We start from the raw sequence: 20,112 nt of genomic DNA, 5'->3' as shown, positions 1-20,112 counted from the left end.
ATGCGATCATCATGATGCTGTAAGCAGAACCTGGATTCATCAGAAAAAGTGACGTTTTGTCATTCGTGCACCCAGGTTCGTCGTTGAGTACACCATCACTAGCGCCCCTGTCTGAGATGCAGAGTCAAGGGTAGCCGCAGACACGGTCTCCGAGCTGATAGTTCAAGCTGCTGCAAACGTCGTCGAACTGTTCGTGCAAATGGTTGTTGTCTTACAAACGTCCCCATCTGTTGACTCAGGGATCGAGACGTGGCTGCACGATCCGATACAGGCATGCGGATAAGATGCCTGTCATCTCGACTGCTAGTGACACGAGGCCCTTGGGATCCAGCACGGAGTTCCGTTTTACCCTCCCGAACCCACCGATTCCATTTTCTGCTAACAGTCATTGGATCTCGACCAACGCGAGCACCAATGTCGCGATACGATAAACCACACTCGCGATAGGCTACAATCCGACCTTTATCAAAGTCGGAAACGTGATGGTACGCACTTCTCCTCTTTTCACGAGGCATCACAACATCGTTTCACCAGCCAACGCCTGTCAACTGCTGTTTGTGTATGAGAAATCGGTTGGAAACTTTCCTCATGTCAGAACGTTTTTGGGGTCGCCACCGGCGCCAACCTTATGTGAATGCTCTGAAAAGCTAATCATTTGGATATCACAACATCTTCTTCCTGTGGGTTAAATTTCGCGTCTGTAGCACGTCATATTTATGGTGTAGCAATTTTAATGGCCAGTAGTGTACATAGTTTCCATCCAATATTGCATGTGAATGAATGAATGTCATTACATCTTCGTGAACACAGTACGCGTACACTGTAGCCACTAGATATGTAAACTGACAGTTACACAGTTTGATGCAACCACTTGGGACGCAGCGTGCCAGGGGTAAGGTGCTACCCACAAAGTTTAAGGCTGCATTATATACTATAGGTTTGTCACCACAGAGAAAGAATATTTTATAGACATCTCTTACATTATTATTCTATCTATGAACTGGGACCTCTTGATCAGAGAATGGCCGGGGGAAGCTACTGTGTATCGAAAACGGTCACCAACAGACATAATTAAAAATAATGACTATTGACTAAATCAAACATTTTTTTCTGATTGTGTTGTTCGCTGTTCCAGCCGACAGGAAGTGGGGAATACGTAGTTCTAGAATGTTAGTCGACGGGTTGCGCATGCATTCTTCGTTGCACAAGCTGAACCTTGATTCGCATTCTTGAAGCGGTTGGGAATGTCACGTTAACATGCGCTATGCATCGCTGGATATGTAAAATCCCTCCAGCAGCACAGAACTGTCTTGTCAGAATTTATAAGGTGAACCTTCATCTGGAACATTTCAGGGCCATTCGGTGGTCAAATTGAGTCCTTCTGACTTGACTTCCATTTTATGCTTGCGACAATTAAAATCTATTTGGTTAAATAGGTTATATGAAAGAACGAAAAAGACTAAGCACGTAGTATGTGGATGAGCTGGCACTAAGTCATCTTACCAAGCTGGATAATGTTAATAAAATAATAATAATACAGTAGACTAAGGGAGATGAAAATCTTATAGTCATGGGGACAGGAATACAGTTGCACGGAAATATGGGCTCCTGACAAGGACAGAGAGGAGAAAGATTAATTGAGTACTGTAACAAATTTCAGCTACAAAATTGTTAAGACTTTCGTGGCCACTTGTTGACAAACTGCTTATTTGCTTCTGTCTCGGGTTCTTCGGCCGACGTTCGTGTGATGATTTTGCTGACGTTTCGCCAGCACGAGTGGCTGGCATTGTCAAAGCTTCACCCTCCGGCAATGGAGGGTGAAGCTTTGACAATGCCAGCCACTCGTGCTGGCGAAACGTCAGCAAAATCATCACACGAACGTCGGCCGAAGAACCCGAGACAGAAGCAAATAAGCAGTTTGTCAAATTTCAGCTAGTAATAGCGAATACTCTATTCAAGAAACATAAGAAGAGGAGGTATAATTTGAAAAATCCTGGTGACGAGACGACTTCAGTTACATTACATCATGGTCAGACAGAGATTCCGAAATCAGATACTGGATTTTAAGGCGTACCCAGGAGCAGATACAGACTCAGATCATAATCTAATAGTGATGAAGAGTAGGCTGAAGCTTAAGACATTAGTCAAGAAGAATCAATACGCAAAGAAGGGGGGTACGGAAGTACAAAGGAAAGACGAGATATGCTTCAAGTTCTCTAAGGCTACAGATGGAGTAACAAGGAATAGCTCAGTAGGCAGTACAGTTGAAGAGGAATGGAAATTATGCAACGGGCATTAACAGAAATTGGAGACAAAAACATAGGTACAAAGAAGGTAACTTCGAAGAAACCACGGATAACAGAAGGAATACTTCAGCTGATCGACGAAAGAATGAAGTGCAAAAACGTTCAGGAAAATACAGTAATAAAAGACTATGCAGAATGACATAATCAGGAAGAGCACTGAAGTTAAGGCAAAATGGCTGCATGAAAAATGTGAAGAAATCGAAAAAGAAATGATTGTCGGTAGGACTGACTCAGCATATAGGAAAGTCAAAACAACCTTCAGTGAAATTAAAAGCAAGGGTGGTAACATTAAGAGCGCAACGGGAATTCCACTGTTAAATGCAGAGGAAAAAGTGGATACGTAGAAAGAGTACATTGAAGGCTTCTATGAGGGGGAAGATTTGTCTGATGTGAGAAAACAAAATGGTTCAAATGGCTCTGAGCACTATGGGACTTAACTTCTGAGGTTATCAGTCGCCTAGAACTTAGAACTACTTAAACCTAACCAACCTAAGGACATCACACACATCCATGCCCGAGGCAGGATTCGAGCCTGCGACTGATGTGAGAAAAGAAGGAACAGGAGTCGATAGAAGCGGTAGGGGATTCACTATTAGAATCAGAATTTAAAAGAGCTTTGGAGGACTTAAGATCAAATAAGGCAGAAGGGATAGATAACATTCCATCAGAATTTCTAAAATCATTGGGGGAAGTGGCAATAAAACGACTATTCACGTTGGTGTGTAGAATGTATTGGTCTGGCGAAATACCATCTGACTTTCGGGTAAATATCATCCACACAATTCCAAAAACTGCATGAGCTGGCAAGTGTAAGAATTATCGCACAAACAGCTTAGCAGCTCATGCATCCGAGTCGCTGACAAGCGTAATATACAGGAGAATGGAAAAGAAAACTGAGAATGTGTTAAGATGGTGATCAGTTTGGCTTTAGGAAAGCTAAAGCCGAGAGAGGCAATTCTGACGTTGCGGTTGATAATGGAAGCAAGACTAAAGGAAAATCAATACACGTTCATAGGGTCTGTCGACCTGAAAAAGCCGTCGACAATGTAAAATGGTGCAAAATCTTCGAAATTCTTAGAAAAATGTGGGTAAGCTATAGGGAGGGACGGGTAATATACAACGTGTACAAGAGCCAAGAGGGATTATAAGAGTGGGCGACCAAGAATGAAGTGCTCAGATTGAGTAGGATGTAGACAGGGATATAGTCTCTCGCCCCTACTGTTCAATCTGTACATCGCAGAAGCAATGATGGAAATAAAATAAAAGTTCAGGAGTGAAGTTAAAATTCAAGATGAAAGGATATCAATTATACGATTCGCTTTGACACTACTATCCTGAGTGAGAGTGAAGAAGAATTACATGATCTGCTGAATGGAATGGACAGTCTAATGAGTACAGAATATGGATTGAGAGTAAATCGAAGAAATATAAAAGTGATAAGGAGCAGCAGGAATGAGAACAGCGAGAAACTTAACATGAAGCTTGACGGTCACGAAGTAGATGAATTTGAGCAATTCTACTACTTAGGCCGCAAAATAACCAATCACGGAAGGAGCAAGGAGGACATCAAAAGCAGACTAGCATTGGAAAAAAAGGGCATTCCTGTCGAAGAGAAGTCCACCAGTATTAATTTGAGGAAGAAATTTCTATAAATTTACGTTTGGAGCAAAGCATTGCATGGTAGTGAAACATTGACCGTGGAAAAACCGGAACAAAAGACAATCGAAGTATTTGAGACGTGGTGCACAGACGAATGTTGACAATTAGTTGAACTGATAAAGTACGTGGAAAATACTGACAAGGAGAAGGGGCAGGATGATAGGACATCTGTTACGACATCAAGGAATGACTTCCGTGATACTAGAGGAAGCTGTAGACGGCAAAAACTGTAGAGGAAGACAGACATTGGAATACATCAGCAAATAACTGAGGACGTATGTTACAAGTGCTACTCAGAGAGAGAGAAAGCGAAAAAAAAAGTTTACCGAGCCTGATTAAAGGTTGTATGGGGCAAACACCATGGTTATAAAATAGGACATGTGTGAAATTGAAAACATTTTGAGGATAACACACATATTAAGAAAAGAAAGAGTGAAAAAAATACCCAAAAAAACTCGTAAACAGACGCAACGGTGTGAAAATGAACAAAATGTCGATGGTGAAGTAAAATGGCTAGTCATTGTCAAATGAAAAAAGTGGAGATAGCGAATATCAGAAAGAATATAATAGGTCTCATATAATATCAAAAGCAAGTATGCCGAACTTACCCTTATGGGTGAGGCAAGGCCCTGAAGAAAAAGCCTTCTGAAATACATGCTTAGATACCACAAGCACCTTCGCCTTGAAACAATGGACCGTATAGTCCTGGATGCCAACAGTTTGCAAAACATGAATATGTAAGACGGCGCGGTAATGCTAATAGGTACCTACACCGAAAGCTGTTTAATGAACAAGGGTTTCCAAGAAAGAACAGAGGTACAAAGATAATTTTTTGTTTGTAAATGATGAAACATTTGATTTAAATTCTCTTAAACAACAAAGTATAAGAATTAGTGCTCCGAAAAACCTGACAAACGTTAGTAGCTGTCACAACATTGGAACGTTACAAGGAAGGAAAGAAGAACGTAAGAAGTTAAAGTTAGGCTTCGATGTCGAAGTTTTTAGTTACGGAGCAGAAGGCTAGACCGGGCGGGATATATGATGGCCCAATTTTAACACGCATCTCAGTATCTCACCTCGTGTCTCCTGAACTGTGTATCGTAGCCAGTGATATATTTCTGTAGGTACAGTCAGCGGTAGATGTGGATACTGTGTTGAACAGAGTTTGTAGCAACGAAGTAATAAATTGAAATGTCTAGTATGATGTTCCGTATTTATGACGTCGTATCTTCTGAACTGTGCATTGTACAGTAATATAACTTTTCTGGTACGTTCAGTGGTATATGTGAACTCAGTGTGCAAAATGCATCGCAGTAAAGAAATAATGAATTGAAACGTCGAGCTTCATGCTTAAGTTTTACTGCATCAACAGCGAAAATGTAACAAGCGATAAACTTTCTTCGTTTCATCATTTTGTGGGGGTTGCCACAGAGAAAAAGAATGGTATAGGTTTGCAATTATTTGTGAAGTTTGTTCCAAGTCTGTAAGTGCCCTCATTCTCAAAAGCTCGAAGACTAAAGTATGGGTATTCGCTAGTCGTGGGTTATACTGATTTTTCACCATCACAACTTTGACTGGTAGGTGGTTCTTATCTCCGCAGCAATGACTTCCAGACAGTAATGGATATGTGTAACAAGTTTCGTTCAAACCGGTCTGGTGGTTTAGGAGCAGATGTGGAACATGCGTACCTACACGTGTACTGAAATTTATTCCTCTTGCGAATATGGACAACCATCAATCAACTGCGTAATGGGATAACGGCAATGAAAACTTGTGCCAGACCGAGACTCGAACCCGGATTTCCTGCTTATCTCGAGTGGTCTCCTTACCAGTAGCCTATCCGAGCACGACTCACGTTCAGATACAAACTTCTATACATTGTGAATCACGTGTCTACAACCTGTACTCGTACATCCAGTATGTATATTCCCGTACGGTGGAGACATTTTTCTTGAAAGTCGCTTGTCCAGTGTCGGCGGATAAATACAATATCACAGTACCTGTGTTATTCCGAATTACGATGCAATTTGTGTAATATGTAGGAATTAATTTTATTAATAAAAATCCGTTCATCAAACTTCGTAACATAAAAATACACTACTGGCCATTAAAATTGCTACACCAGGAAGATGAGGTGCTACAGACGCGAAGTTTAACCGACAGGAAGAAGATAATGTGATAAGCAAATGATAAGCTTTTCAGAGCATTCACACAAGGTTGGCGCCGGTGGCGGCACCTGCAATGTGCTGAAATGATGAAAGTTTCCAACCGATTTCTCATACACAAACAGCAGTTGTTGGGCGTTGCCTGGTGAAACGTTGTTGTGATGCCTCGTGTAAGGAGGAGAAATGCGTATCATCACGTTTCTGACTTTGATAAAGGTCGGATTTTAGCCTCTCGCGATTGCGGTTTATCGTATCGAGACATTGCTGCTCGCATTGGTCGAGATCCAATGACTGTTAGCAGAATATGGACTCGGTAGGTTCAGGAGGGTAATACGGAATTCCGTGGTGGATCCCAACGGCCTCGTATCTCTAGCAGTCGAGATGACAGGAATCTTATCCGCATCGCTGGATTGGATCGTGCAGCCACGTCTCGATCCCTGAATCAACAGATTGGGTACGTTTGCAAGACAACAACTATCTGCACTAACAGTTCGACGACGTTTGCAGCAGCTTGGAGTATCAACTCGGAGACCATGGCTGCGGTTACCCTTCACTATGCATCACAGACAGGAGCGCCTGCGATGGTGTAGTCAATTACGAAGCTGGGTGAACGAATGGAAAAAGTCATTTTTCCGGATGAATACAGATTCTGTTTACAGCATCATGATGGTCGCATCAGTGTCTGGCGTCATCGCGGTGAACGCACATTGGAAGCGTGTATTCGTCATCACCATACTGGCATATCGCCCGGCGTGATGGTTAGGGGTGCCATTGATTACACGTCTCGGTCACATCTTGTTCGCATTGACGGCACTTTGAACAGTGGACGTTACACTGTAGATGTGTTACGACCCGTGACTCCACCCTTCATTCGATCCCTGCGAAACCTTACATTTCAGCACTATAATGCACGACCACATGTTGCAGGTCCTGTACGGGCCTTTCTGCATACACAAAATGTTCGACTGCTGCCCTGGCCAGTACATTCTCCAGATCTCTCACCAGTTGAAAACGTCTGGTCAATGGTGGCGGAGCAACTGGTTCGTCACAATACGCCAGTCACTGCTCTTGATGAACTGTGGTATCGTGTTGAAGCTGCATGGGCAGCTGTACCTGTACACGCCATCCTAGCTCTGTTTGACTCAATGCCCAGGCGTATCAAGGCCGTTACTACGGCCAGAAGTCGTTGTCCTGGGTACTGATTTCTCAGGATCTATGCAGCCAAACTGCGTGAAAATGTAATCACATGTCACTTCTAGTATAATATATTTGTCCAATGAATACCCGTTTATCGTTCATCTGCATTTCTTCTTGGTGTAGCAATTTTAATGGCCAATAGTGTACATCACAGCAGAAATGGCGCACCAAGCGACGCTCAGAGGTAGCATACCACGATCACGTGTCATTGAAATGCCTGTTCCTTTGCAGCGTGCGGTGGTGCTGCGGCCCTGAAGGCAGCCGCCAAGGTTCGCAGCTGCCTCTGCCGCACGTGCTGCCTGCTCCGTACTTCCTGCCCTGGCGCACCGGCTGAGTGACGGATCCGGCGTCCCCTACTCCTTCGCCAGAGACGCGGTGCCGTATGCAGATGGAGGTCGCTGCGGCGGCGCCGGCTCAGGGGGAGAGAGAAAGAAACGTGCCTGTGGACGGACAGGGAACAGAGGGGGGCGAGGGGGCGGGGGTGGCCGTTTACGCCGACGTTGCCGTGTGTGTCTAATGAGTGGTCTGGGGGGAAAGGGGAGGGTGCAGAGTCGACCAAGTGCTCAAGGGAGGGCGAACGTCACAAGTTCTGAAGACGGGCATTGCCCTGGCTATTACCTGCCTCATCTCACGCTACGCCCCCCTCATTTTCCCACTCGTAATCGGAGCTTGTAATCTTCTTGACTTCTGCTCATTACGAAAGTATCGCCAGTGAAGATTCAAATGGCTCTAAGCACTACGTGACTTAACATCTGAGGTCATCAGTCCCCTAGACTTAGAATTACTTAAACCTAACTAACCTAAGGACATCACACACATCCATGCCCTAGGCAGGATTCGAACCTGTTGGTAAGGCGGGTGCCAGATTGAGATTCATTGGGAGAGTCCTTAGAAAATGTAGTCCATCAACAAAGGAGCTGGCTTAAAAAACACTCGTTCGTCCTATACTTGAGTATTGCTCATCAACGTGGGATCCGTACCAGGTCGCGTTGACGGAGGAGATAGAGAAGATCCAAAGAAGAGCGGCGCGTTTCGTCACAGGGTTATTTGGTAAGCGTGATTGCGTTACAGAGATGTTTAGGAAACCCAAGTGACAGACTCTGCAAGACAGGCGCTCTGCACCGCGGTGTAATTTGCTGTCCGGGTTTCGAGAGGGTGCGTTTCTGGATGAGGTATCGAATATATTGCTTCCCCCTACTTATATCTCCCGAGGACATCACGAATGTAAAATTAGAGAGATTCGAGCGCGCACGGAGGCTTTCAGGCAGCCGTTCTTCCCGCGAACCATACGCGACTGGATCAGGACTGTGGCACCTAAAATGCCCTCCGTCACACACCGTTGGGTGGCTTGCGGAGTGTAAATGTAGATGCAGATGGTGTCCAGTTATTTAATTCTGCAGGAACATTCAGTGCTGTATGTGGACACCGTCTCGCAAAACTTATAGCGAATACAGTTAACTGTCAAAGAAGAAATAAATTTAAAAGTGTGTCTGATGCGACAGTTTTACTGCATGAACAACGAACATGTAATAAGCGATAAACTTTGTCCCCTTCATCACTTTGTGGGCGGCGTCAGCGAGAAAAAGTTTCGTAAATGTTTGGGAGTCGGTGTCTGCTCTCCTTCTCAGTCACTGAATAATGCCTCGGTATTTACGTCAATGCATACACGAACTTTCTGCTCGTAAAGGCTGATGTTTCACGCATATCAATCTGTCTGAAGTAATATCTTCTAAACAATGTCTCCTACAAAGATATTATGTAGCAGGTACATTCATTCATTGGTATACGCGGATACTTTTTGCAAAATGTGTTGCGGATTCTGTTAGTAGCGAAGAAGTAATAACGTAACCGTCATGCCTAACGCTGCAGTTTTATTGCCTCAATAGACGAAACTGAAATTATGTGCAAAGTTTATTGCAAGTCACTCACTGCTCTCATTTTATAATTTTAACGGCGAGATTGGGTTTCATCTTAATTACGTAGACGAAGTGAACGGTCAGTCTTTCGCTTTCTCTGACGGGGAAAAAAATATTCGATTCTTTGACATACGCTGACATTTAAGTAATGGCCCATTCCCCGAACTTTCTAAACGAACTCAGGACAGAAACTGCCGAGAGGTCAGTGAAGAAAGTGAAGCGTTAAGGATAAACCTCTAATGTTAGCTCGAGTATTGAAGAGAATAATGTTATTTTCTGTGTAACAATAGCACTATATATCTAAGTGATGTAAACCATAAATGCAGATTGGAAGAGACGCTCTATAGCAAATGTCTGTATAACACGATTGGCATAGCACTTACTGTTTTCCGTAGTATCACACCGGACATTATCAACAATGGTAGTTATTCAAAGATTCAGTTGCACTGCAGTACTCACCGCTGCTGTAACCAGATCACACGCGAAGTTTGAGTACAACTTGTATCAGGACAGCACGACTCACCTGGAAAAACAGGACAGAGTTTAAGTTTCTGCTACTTTTTTATTTATAGCACATAGCAATTAACAAAATTGTGACCATGAGGAAGACATTTAGTAGTTCAAAAAATGGTTCAAATGGCTCAGAGCACTATGGGACTTAACATCTGAGATCATCAGTCCCCTAGACTTAGAACTACTTAAACCTAACTAACCTAAGAACGTCACACAAAGCCACGCCCGGGGCAGGATTCGAACTTGCGACCGTACATTTGGTGGTAACCAGTAAAATTTAGAGTCTTTGAAAACTCGAACCCCATGTATATAACAACTTCAGACTTGTGATCACCGTACAAATGAGTTAGTGTGTTAAATATTTGATGTTAAGCATGTAAGCGAGTTAAAAGTTTCCCAAAGGCTTGAAATTACATGATACGTTTGTTACAAGCGCTCTTATTCTCAAATATAGGATGAATCGAGTCGCGTATTTGTGCCCAGTGAGTTGCGCTGCCTCAGACATACACTAAGTTTATAACAGTAATACTGTACTTGTCTGTGTTGGCCCTTTCACGTAAGAGTATACCTCTCAATGAGTATATTATACTGGCATTTTGAAATTTTAAATTCGGTCACTATTTATAATATATGTTCAAAATCACTTATCTCCCTTGAAATCCGCCAGATAAGCAAGGTACAACTCGGTTCGGATTCCATGCCGCAGGATAGTCGCTTAAATAGTATAGATAGAGTAGTATCGTTGCTGAACGACGAATGAAAAAAGCGTTATCCCACACCAAAGTCTGTATCCTGTAGATATCTAAACCGCTACGATGTATCGAATCTCTGTAGGGCCAAAGATCACAAGTGGAACTGGGATGCCCTTTCATGTAGAGAAAGGGGTGAGATTTTGGCGCCCGCGTAAAAGGCACGTAGGTTCATACAGTAAACAAATTACTCGGAGCCCGGCTCCGGTATGCGTGGATAGACGTGGTGCACTTATTTGATGACGATTAGTGTGCAACAGGGGATAGCAGTTTGTTTTTACCGTTATCGAACAGAATATCAACGTGCAACGTTTAATTCAAATGAGGCTGTGAACAGTGTGTATGTTTATGTAATCTGAGAGAGCTTTAGATCGACTTAGGGCGACGTTCATGAATTCAGACAACAGTAAACCCAAGGCTGACCTGTTCAATCCCAAGGTCCCTTTTAATTATAATACTCTTCGTTGAGTCGGTCATATGGAAGAGTGGCAGTAGCAACTGAGAGGGCGCGTTGTGGCAGCCATTACAGAGATATATTTACCTCGGAAGTTAAGTTGTCAGAAAATGCTGTCTACAAACACTCCGACGTAGAATCAATATGTCAACAAACAACAGTTAAGCAAATGTACAGTTTAATAAAACTAAAACGACCGGGCAGCTTATAGGCGGACACATCATACGAGTGTTTCGCGATCTTGTTTCTTGCTCTTGCGTCTGTAGCCGGGAGCCCATTCACCGGCCATCAGGGGAAACGTATCGTGTACCTCGTCTGTGAATAGTGAAAACTCTATTAACTATACGGACCAGTCTCATTAATGCGCCCACTGCCTATGTTGGGAGTTACCGTTCAACAACCATTCGCCAACGGTAGGTAGCAGCACTAGCAGTGAAGTTCATATAAAGTGTGTCCTGGGGAGGAGGATGCGGAAAACAGTGTCGTAGCCCGGAAACGGTGAGATTTATCTGACGTCAAAATGGGCATGATTATTGGCTTTCGAGTCAAGGATGGAAGCATTTCGCAAACTGCTAAGTTTGTAAAATGTTCAGCTGCCGCCATGATTAAAGTATACCGGACATGGAAAAATGGCGATGTTAAGTCCCATAGTGCTCGGAGCCATTTGAACCATTTTTTTTAAAAATGGCGCTATCCATAAACAGCGCTGCGATAATTCTAGTGCACCACGGGTCATGGATCGCAGAGGTGAACGACGGCTGCAGAGAAAAAAAAAGGTCCAATTGGCTCTGAGCACTATGATACTTTGTAGTGGAACACCACTGATGCTTTCTTGTTTCCTCGTCAAAACGGCTAACACAATCAAAACGCGAAAGATTTTGTTAACAGATGTCCAGTCTCCTCTGTTTCGTATCAGGAGGGAGCATTCGAGGTACCCACAGTGCACAGTTTTCTGAGCAGCAGATAGACAATGACGGCGTGTTCACGTTCTCGTGATATGCCACCGTTATCTGAGTCCTGTGTCTGTGTTATCCGATGATTTTCTGATGGGTTAACCAACTTGATTCCAAAAAGTCCCATCGGTTGTAGTACGCTACGTCCACTCCGAGCACTATCTCACGCGATGACGTTGGCACCACCGTTTCCTTCATTAAGAGCAGGAAGAACCCAACGTCGTACATTACTGGTGTCTATACGACCATCATCTTTCGCTCTTCTATGGATTTCAACTGGAGGTACGTTCTATATGGTTACAAACTCGATTACAGCACGCTGTTTCTCACGAGACGACGCAATTACTTTACCCACCGCCATGTTACACGCTACATTTCGGGGCCCTATAGCGGCAGACGACGGTTGCAACTTGTTTCAGCGAAGAGGAAAGTCGACCGAGTAATATGTGTGGTATACACTCCTGGAAATGGAAAAAAGAACACATTGACACCGGTGTGTCAGACCCACCATACTTGCTCCGGACACTGCGAGAGGGCTGTACAAGCAATGATCACACGCACGGCACAGCGGACACACCAGGAACCGCGGTGTTGCCCGTCAAATGGCGCTAGCTGCGCAGCATTTGTGCACCGCCGCCGTCAGTGTCAGCCAGTTTGCCGTGGCATACGGAGCTCCATCGCAGTCTTTAACACTGGTAGCATGCCGCGACAGCGTGGACGTGAACCGTATGTGCAGTTGACGGACTTTGAGCGAGGGCGTACAGTGGGCATGCGGGAGGCCGGGTGCTCGTACCGCCGAATTGCTCAACACGTGGGGCGTGAGGTCTCCACAGTACATCGATGTTGTCGCCAGTGGTCGGCGGAAGGTGCACGTGCCCGTCGACCTGGGACCGGACCGCAGCGACGCACGGATGCACGCCAAGACCGTAGGATCCTACGCAGTGCCTTAGGGGACCCCACCGCCACTTCCCAGCAAATTAGGGACACTGTTGCTCCTGGGGTATCGGCGAGGACCATTCGCAACCGTCTCCATGAAGCTGGGCTACGGTCCCGCACACGGTTAGGCCGTCTTCCGCTCACGCCCCAACATCGTGCAGCCCGCCTCCAGTGGTGTCGCGACAGGCGTGAATGGAGGGATGAATGGAGACGTGTCGTCTTCAGCGATGAGAGTCGCTTCTGCCTTGGTGCCAATGATGGTCGTATGCGTGTTTGGCGCCGTGCAGGTGAGCGCCACAATCAGGACTGCATACGACCGAGGCACACAGGGCCAACACCCGGCATCATGGTGTGGGGAGCGATCTCCTACACTGGCCGTACACCTCTGGTGATCGTCGAGGGGACACTGAATAGTGCACGGTACATCCAAACCGTCATCGAACCCATCGTTCTACCATTCCTAGACCGGCAAGGGAACTTGCTGTTCCAACAGGACAATGCACGTCCGCATGTATCCCGTGCCACCCAACGTGCTCTAGAAGGTGTAAGTCAACTACCCTGGCCAGCAAGATCTCCGGATCTGTCCGCCATTGAGCATGTTTGGGACTGGATGAAGCGTCGTCTCACGCGGTTTGCACGTCCAGCACGAACGCTGGTCCAACTGAGGCGCCAGGTGGAAATGGCATGGCAAGCCGTTCCACAGGACTACATCCAGCATATCTACGATCGTCTCCATGGGAGAATAGCAGCCTGCATTGCTGCGAAAGGTGGATATACACTGTACTAGTGCCGACATTGTGCATGCTCTGTTGCCTGTGTCTATGTGCCTGTGGTTCTGTCAGTGTGATCATGTGATGTATCTGACCCCAGGAATGTGTCAATAAAGTTTCCCCTTCCTGGGACAATGAATTCACGGTGTTCTTATTTCAATTTCCAGGAGTGTATAATGCCTCAACTACTATTCCAGCATGCCGTCGTAACAGACTCATGAAGCAAGTAAAGAGAACGACACAGCTAGCATCTTGAGGACATAAAGCTCCCAACTGTTAGAAAAAAAATTACATGAACAACTACTGTGTACCACATACGTGGTACAAAATGCGGGTTTTAGATGTAAAAAACATCGACCGCGTTACTGTTAACGAACGGACGAATTGATGGAATGAGTGAAGAATTAATTCCGTTCTAAATGTCTCTTACATTTCGTCATGTTGTAGATGTGGAACAGGAGCAAAGTTTGAAGGAACGGTAACATGCGTCGATCGTCTGGATAGGAATTTCATGTTACCGGAGAAATAGTACCTACAAGTTTCTAGGGTACGGGCGAAACTTCCTCATCTTTGTGGCACAGCTCCCATCTTCTTCTTCGGGTGTTTCGCGGAGATTAAAAGATTTCAGCATGATTCTACAAATTACTTCCCAGTTGCACATAGCCGCTGATGATGCGGCGGCGCCACCTTTTTCTTCTGGAACACCATTACCTGGCAGACATCACAGCTGACGAATGCGGCAATAAGGGTGGCTAACTACATCGTCCCTCGCCTCACCCTGCCCCGAGGCACGATTACGTTAATTACATCGTGACTGATGACGGCTCCACACGCCACACCAATAATTACAAGTAATTACTATATTAATTAGTTATAATTACTTGGGAATGGCAGCGATTATGGTACACAGCTAAGCGTGATTAATGCGGTGACTGCTCCCGGCGAAGTGAACGTTAAGAAAATTGTCTGTGTTGACTGCTATTCTGATATTAATTACAACAGCAGCGGGAGTTTCCACGGTTGGTCACGTGGAGAGAAGCGTGAAAACAACAGCTACTATGAGAAATGACTGGCATCTGCGTTGCTGGCAACATATTTGCTTTCTCCCTAGGGTAAGGGCAGTCGGGAGGAGGCCTATAGACGACAGACGAAAATGGGGAGGGAAAGACAGTTCTGGAGTACAAAAAAGGATATTAACTTACGACGGTAGAAAGTGGTACGAAAAATGTGACATTCAACACAAATTGGCTGAGCTAGCAACCCAGGACCCCTTAAGTAGTTTCAACATTAGGGCTATGATAGTATGGGGCTGAGAACAGAGAAGAGAAGCAGGAATAAGATTTCAAGAAAGATATCTTTAACAACTATCTTTTGCAGCAACGGAAGAACAGTTTCAGCGCTCATTAACCTGAATCTGCCTCGTGAAGAAGACGAAAGATAATAATGGATCGATCTTTAAACAACAGTTATCGGGCGATGTGGCTCAGTGGTTAGTGCACTGGGCTCGCACTCTGAAGGGCGACGGTTCAAAGCCGCGTCCGGCCATCCTGATTTAAGTTTTCCGTAATTTCCCTAAATCGCTTCAGGCAAATGGCGGAATGGTTCCTTTGAAAGGGCACGGCCGATTTCCTTCCCCATCCTTCCGTCTCTAATGACCTCGTTGTCGACCGGACGTTAAATACTAATCTACTCCTACTCCTCCTCTGCTAAACAGCACTGCGGGCTGCCGCACTGCGACAGATTCATCGCCGCACTGTTATTCCACTGTAAGAGAATGATTAACTGACGTGAGCCGTCAGCATAATCAATGAAACAGACCTTTTCAACCAAAACTGTATCCCATCAGGATCCGCATTGGTATTGATGCAACCAACGTGTTGAGGGCTGATGTTGTTTGTTGGAGTTGAAAGAGATTTAGTATAAAAAGTATAGACGGTAGAAGATAGGTCAGAAGCGGAAACATCACCCTAACCAGACAGTGATGAGGTAAGGAAGTACCAAAGGACTTTTTGACAAACAAGTTCGTTCTTTGCCAAAGGAATTTAGAGATACCTAAAGTACAGCGGCCAGAGGGTATTTCAGTTTCATTTCTCCCAAAATATGGATCTGTATGTTAAACCGTCTCACAGACTCCCAAATCGAACGCCACGAAGTTTTTATTTGCAATTTCTCTGCCATTCATTGCTCAGGGTGCAAGTTGAAAGAGAGAACTTATAGCGTTCTCGTATTTACAGATATTTGTTTCTAATGTCAAGACCTGTGTGAATGTCACACGAGTACCGAAAAGTCTATTGGATTAACCTAGGCTGATCCTAGTTTAACACAAACCCGAAAACATGCAAGGTCGCATCCCCCCCCCCCCCTATAATATCATTTCCCATGTCATAAATTAGTTGCATAATTTTAGACTTACATTTGTCTATTTCATTCAGTTCTAACAAATGTATGTCCCCAGAATGAGATTTTCACTCTGCAGCGGAGTGTGCGCTGATATGAAACTTCCTGGCAGATTAAAACTGTGTGCCCGACCGAGACTCGAACTCGGGACCTTTGCCTTTCGCGGGCAAGTGCTCTACCAACTGAGCTACCGAAGCACGACTCACGTCCGACGTGAGTCGTGCTTCGGTAGCTCAGTTGGTAGAGCACTTGCCCCCGAAAGGCAAAGGTCCCGAGTTCGAGTCTCGGTCGGGCACACAGTTTTAATCTGCCAGGAAGTTTCAAATGTATGTCCGTAGTCTAGAAAGTTCCGCGAGCAGCACTGATGGTTGGAATAAACACGCGTCAGTTTAAGACAGTAGACAAGAAGAAAAAAAATCATAAGCAAATTCAAGATGAAACACACGCCCAATAAATTGTGATACACTTATTAGGAGCTAAGAAAGTTTTGTTGTTGATGAAAAGTAGTCACACACACATCATGTGGAAATCTGCTGCAGTTTGTACATTTAGATGCACTGATTAGCCGGAAATGACCACCGACGTACTATTGTCACCTGGCGAAGAAGGACTGCTAGTCAGAAACACGCAATGTGCATGTTGTATCAGTGTGCATGCTGTCCGTGTGTAGAATGGAGAAGGCGCACGATCTACCAGAGTTTCACCGAGGGCAGATTGTGATGACCCGGAAGCTCGGCAGGAGCATTTTGGAAACTGAGCGACTTGTCGGGTGTTCGAGGAGTGCTGTGATGAGTGTCAAGGTGAAACCACGTCCAGAGGTCGTAGGGTTGGGCGGCCACCCCTTATTACATACGTCGGACTTGGGCAGACTGGTAAAACAAAACAGGCGGCGAACTGTGGCGGAAACATCACACAGTGCACCGAACACTGCTAAAGAAGACCCTCCGCAGCCAAGGACCCATGGATGCGCCAACTTAACACTACGACATCGGCCACTACGACAGAAATAGGCACGTGACCATCTGCACTGCACCTTGCCGCAGTGGCAGAGCGCTGCACGGTCTGATGAATCCCGATATTTTCTTCATCATGCCGATGGGAGGGTGCAAATCCGTCATCTGCCAGGTGAACAGTACCTCGACACACTTACTGCAAGACGAAGACAAGCTCACGGCGACTCCCTCATGCTCTAGGGAACATTCACGTGGAGCTCGAGGAAGGCACCATGACGGCCAAGGGGAATCGTACACAGCGACTTATACAATGCATACCCCTTCATGACTATCATGTTTCCCGGCAGTAGTGGCATTCCTCAACAAGATAATGCGCCATGTCACAAGGCCAAGCAGTGTGATGGAGTGATTCGAGCACCATAGTGCTGAGTTCCAATTGATTGGTGAGGTTTAGGTGTTCGTTTTTCCCGCGCGCTGTTGGGGAGTGGAATAGTTGAGAGATAGTATGATTGTGGTTCGATGAACCCTCTGCCAAGTACTGAAATGTGAATTGCAGAGTAATCATGTAGATGTAGATGTGATGGCCTCCAACTCGCCAGATCTGAACACAGTCGACACATCTGGGATCTCTTGAACTTGGCGTCAAAGAGCAACGCCTCCTCCCCGATGTGCGGGAATTAGGTGACGTGTGCGCAGGTGTCGTGCCTACTCCCATCAGAAACCTGTCAAGGCTTCATTGCTTCCATATCTTGGCATGTTCAAAATGGCTCTGAGCACTATGGGACTTAACTGCTGAGGTCATCAGTCCCCTAGAACTTACAACTACTTAAACCTCAATAACCTAAGTACATCACACACATCCATGCCCGAGGCAGGATTCGAACCTGCGACCGTAGCGGTCGCGGGGTTCCAGACTGCAGCGCCTAGAACCGCACGGCCACTCCGGCCGGCCATGGCACGTCACCGCTGTTATCCTACCGGCTATCAGGTAGGTGGTCATAACGTTATTGGTGATAAGTGTATTCGCTTAAGTCACGTCGACTTGAAACTATCATCGTCTAGGACTGCTTAAGCACGTTTCTAGCAGTATTTACAGTAATGTTAAGGTTGGGCTAATCAATTACGGACTGGAAACATGCTATGACAAAACACAACTGTGAGGAAAACAATCTGGGTTCACAAGCCATGACACTTCGAATAAAATATCGAATTTTCCATAGATCTCTCGGCCATCGTCATCTGGATGTAAAATCAGTGACCGACTCCTGATGACGATGGTGGAGACAGCTATCGAAAACTCTAGTGTTTCATTCGAAGTTACTCGGACTGTAACACGAGAAGATTTTCTTGAAACATCTCACTCGAAAGATTCATTCATATTTATAAAATCCCACATATTGAATCATAAAGTATTATTAAAACACGTACAGAGAATGTTACAATGAATGTTACGAGGTGGTGATCGAACAAATTTCTGTACTGGATACTTAGGTTGTAAGTAGGCTGTTTAGGTTTTTGTATTGGTAACGCCACGTAGCGCTCTGTATGAAAATCACTGGCTGTGCTGTGTGCAGTCTGTGGCTGGTTGGCATTGTTGAAATATTCGCTATTGTAGTGTTGGACAGTTGGATGTGAACAGCGCATAGCATTGCGCAGTTGGAGGTGAGCCGCCAGCAGTGGTGGATGTGGAGGGAGACATGGCAGAATTTTAAGAGCGGACGATCTGGATGTGTATTCGCCAGAAAGAGTAAATTTGTAATACTGGATATCATGAAATGATGTATGTGTATATGTTATGACTTTTAAACACTATTAATGTAAATACATTGTTTTTTCTCAATCAAAATCTTTCATTTGCTGTGACTATCGTAGTTAGTGCCTTCAGTAGTTAGAGTCTTTTATTTAGCTGGCAGTAGTGGCGCTTGCTGTATTGCAGTAGTTCCAGTAACGAAGATTTTTGTGAGGTGATTCATGAAAGGTATAGGTTATTGTTAGTCAGGGCCATTCTTTTGTAGGGATTTTTGTAAGTCAGATTGCGTAGAGCTAAAAATATTCTGTGTCAGTTTAGTGTTGATCAGAATAACTAAAGAAAGAAATGTCTGAGTACTTTCAGTTCTGCTCAGCTGTTTGAAAATCAAATAATGTAAGAGGTTTATCAGCACAGTCATTCACATATTTTTTCTAAGGGGACGTTTCAAGGTAGCAGATGACTTCCTGAAGCAGCAGGTTTTCACGTTTCGATTAATGTCGAGCGTACATCTGTAGTCAATGATGTAGGTTTATTTATTTCCAGTTCTTGCATCATCTCAGTTACTCCTCATATACTGTTCCTTTCCCTTAGCAGTGCTTTGCGTTTCTGTTTACCTTGCATCATTGCTATTCTACGTGGATTCGTTTTATTACTAGCTGATAATCAGTTATTAATCCGGCAAGCTACGTTCTGTATCGTATCGGAGTTTGTACAATACCTCCAACATTTCATCGTTCATATTTATTAATGTGCAGAGTAAATTAACGAATACCATCAATCAGCTGGTTATCAGAGATATTTCGACACAACTATACAGTAACCCATCCACCAACGCAGACACGGTACACACATCGCGCAAGCGCGTATGAGAGAAACAAAGAAAGGAGGCGTTAGTCGGTGGATGGGCTGGATGCAGAAGGCAGTCGCTGAAGCGGAACTTAGCGCCCGTCTGTCATTAGAATCTCCGCCAGGGTCACGAGGTCTCGGCGTTCCCCTTACAGCTGTCGAGACAACAGCTAAGTTACACATTGCAGTTATGCCCAAAACGGCCCGGGTGTATTTGTTCTGTCTCCGAGAACAGCCCTCAGCTCTTTCTCCCCGTATTTATTTACGCCCCTCTCACAAATGACTGAATAAACACAGGTGCCGGCTTATGAGAGAGAAAACCTGTTATTAACGCCCATGCGTGGCGTCAGACAGTTTTCTGCCTCCAAGGATTTCTCCCCGACACTGCCCATTGTCGTCTACACAGCTTCGTCTGCCATCCCTTTATTGTCTCTGAGATGCAAACGACTACGCTTCTTCTTCAGCAAGAATTCCTGTTCGTGCAACGGCAAGCAGTCCAGTAATGAAATATGCTTCATTCTGCAGTCTTCTCAGGAATTTTGATTGCG

General features: G+C 45.0%; 1 protein-coding gene and 1 non-coding gene across 2 annotated transcripts in view; one reads left to right on the top strand and one right to left on the bottom strand.

Moving 5' to 3' along the window:
• Positions 1 to 20,112, bottom strand: part of LOC126284281 (roundabout homolog 2-like) — a 1,294,877-nt gene that overhangs the window by 974,876 nt on the left and 299,889 nt on the right. The gene's annotated exons all lie outside the window — the stretch shown is intronic.
• Positions 16,237 to 16,311, top strand: Trnas-cga (transfer RNA serine (anticodon CGA)). Its single transcript has one exon. It is a non-coding gene; the product is annotated as a tRNA-Ser (tRNA).

This window comes from Schistocerca gregaria, chromosome 8, assembly GCF_023897955.1.
Source record: "Schistocerca gregaria isolate iqSchGreg1 chromosome 8, iqSchGreg1.2, whole genome shotgun sequence".
NCBI classification, from domain to species: domain Eukaryota; kingdom Metazoa; phylum Arthropoda; class Insecta; order Orthoptera; family Acrididae; genus Schistocerca; species Schistocerca gregaria.
Note: the sequence above shows the minus strand (reverse complement) of the source record. Positions and strands in the feature narration are given on the sequence as shown.